Source organism: Callionymus lyra, chromosome 1 (assembly GCF_982586985.1).
Source record: "Callionymus lyra chromosome 1, fCalLyr1.hap1.1, whole genome shotgun sequence".
Lineage (NCBI taxonomy): Eukaryota > Metazoa > Chordata > Actinopteri > Syngnathiformes > Callionymidae > Callionymus > Callionymus lyra.
The window spans coordinates 4,896,155-4,898,462 of NC_141818.1; the positions used below are offsets into that span (position 1 = coordinate 4,896,155).

The window sequence follows — 2,308 nt, forward strand, 5'->3', positions numbered from 1 at the left end:
AATTGAGTGGAGAAGGGTTAGGTATAGAGGAGCTTATGCTTCATCCTTCTCACTTTGGACATGTTGGGTTAATATTATAGTTTTGACTATAATTATTTTTTGACTAATGTCATTGGTTTTGTTTGTTTGTCTTAAGTTTACTTTCTTATGTAACATGTTTGAAATAAAGCATTAATTCATTCATGATTCATTAACATATGATGTCTGCTTTGCCTGAATATTGTTCATGTTGAACTCTACAGGTATGTCGATCTCAAAACTAGGGTAAACAGAGACTTTGTTACAACTTCTAAATCACCAATAGTCATTTTCACAACACATTACCTGCACTGATGATGAATACTATGGGATGTTATTCAAAATGAAATCAAATTGTGCTTTATTACAGGTTTCATATCAAACAAATGTTCACAGATCGTCACAAATGTCACGAGTAACCATCAGAGTGAATCTGCACGACGTTGATGGTCTCGTCCTCAGTGAAGACTTGCGTGTAGTAGTTTCTGTTCCGAGTCATGGTTCGAGTGACGTCATGCTGACTTGCTCCTGCTCCTAAAATGCTCTGAAGATCCTTCAAAGCCTCACCAGTCAAGCCCATGGTGCATCTTAAAAGAATAAGACAATAAGAATGAGCAGCTGTACCTCTGTTCTTCACTTGCTAAATAAACTCTTACCTTGCTGTGACGCTGCCATGCGAGACAACTCTTTCAGGGAATCACAACGACTTGAAAGGGACTTCCAGAGGTGGTTCATCTCCTTCTCAAGAATCTTTCACTTCCTGCCATCTCCTTACTGCCATAATAACGTTGAATCCTCTTTGTCCGAAAGTCAACCGAACCTTGAAAACATTGTATTAATGAAGTTGTATGATTCCGATCATTTGAAGTGTAAAATCTATTAAAAAAGACTCTTCAGTCTGGTACCTTCCACCTTGACGGGCACAACCAAGTGTTTCCAACAACAGAAGCCAGAAAACCTTGACCATAAGCGTCAGCATGTCAGTGCGTCCTGCCACAGAAATGTATTGATCATTATTACCAAACATGACTATTTTAATGACCAAAGTGTGTGTGATGTAACCACCTCACCTGCTTTTGACATGTTGACCCCTTCCACCTCCGATGGTTAGTCCAGCACCTGATATGCAGCACTCCATCTCACCTAGAAAAGAACATAGAATTGCATTTTAGATTATTTCCATGATGGGGTGTGCTGTAGGTTTACAAGTTTGTGTTCACTATGTTACAAATATTACTCACTTACTTCACATTTGAAATCATTTGTCAGGAACCACAGAGAGAAAGGTTGCATGTCAAGCAGGTCTGGAGTTCTGGGCAGTTCTTGCAGGTCACTTCCATGCAAAAACAAAACAAAAAACATAATAGTGCTCCCTTTTAAATATGACAAATCAATAAATACAAGCAAGTATACTTGATCATTCAGAGATAAGCTCTCCATGTTTCCTTCATCCCTTGTTTGATGGTGTTTCCATCTGGTTTACCTCGCCATCCAACATGGCGCCCCCCGTGGCCGACGTGTTTGCTCGCTCCGCTCTCAGATACCGGCTTTTTATTGTTTTTTGGTGTGTTTTCTTTTTTTATTTTTCTTCAAAATGCCATGCACTGGTAACTTACAGCAGGCAGGCACTTCTGGACATTGGTAGCTTACATAACCACCTGGATTTAACCCCTTATATTCCACCGGAGCTACCGGAGCTTGTTTGCTCTCGCAGCCGCCGCCACCACCCCCATGCAGGCTCCGAAGCCCCGAGCTACAGTGTGCATGCCGACCCCAGAGAGGTGCTCCGGAGACGGCGACGTAAGCGGGGGAGGAGGTCTGGGCTACAGGCTAGGCTAAAAGCTCGCGCTAGCAGACCATCGCTACCCAGCCTCCTACTCGCCAATGTGCGGTCAATGGACAACAAACTGGACGAGCTTCGAGCCAGGATCTCAACTCAACGGGAAACGAGGGAATGCTGTGCTCTCATTTTCACGGAGACCTGGCTTTCAGACAGAATCCCGGACTGTGCCATTCAGCTGACTACCCACTCCGTGTATCGCGGAGACCAGTCTGCAGCCTTGGGTAAATCAAAAGGAGGGGGTGTGTGTGTTTACATTAACAACGCGTGGTGTGGAGACATACAGACTGTTTATAAGCACTGTTCACCTGACGTGGAGTTTTTATTACTGAAATGCCGACCCTACTATGTACCGCGGGAGTTTACTGCTGTGTTTTGGTCCGCTGTTTACATCCCCCCACGGGCAAACTCTGACGCTGCACTCGGCACACTCCATGACGTCATCAGCGC

At 44.0% G+C, this 2,308-nt stretch overlaps 1 long non-coding RNA gene across 1 annotated transcript; it reads right to left on the reverse strand.

The window, feature by feature from the left end:
• Positions 1-364: 364 nt before the first annotated feature.
• LOC148087527 (uncharacterized) lies at positions 365-1,444 on the reverse strand. The gene is made up of 5 exons (XR_015710906.1): positions 1,260-1,444; positions 1,089-1,161; positions 924-1,008; positions 675-838; positions 365-605 (listed from the first exon to the last, which is right to left on the reverse strand). It is a non-coding gene; the product is annotated as an uncharacterized LOC148087527 (long non-coding RNA).
• Positions 1,445-2,308: the final 864 nt, after the last annotated feature.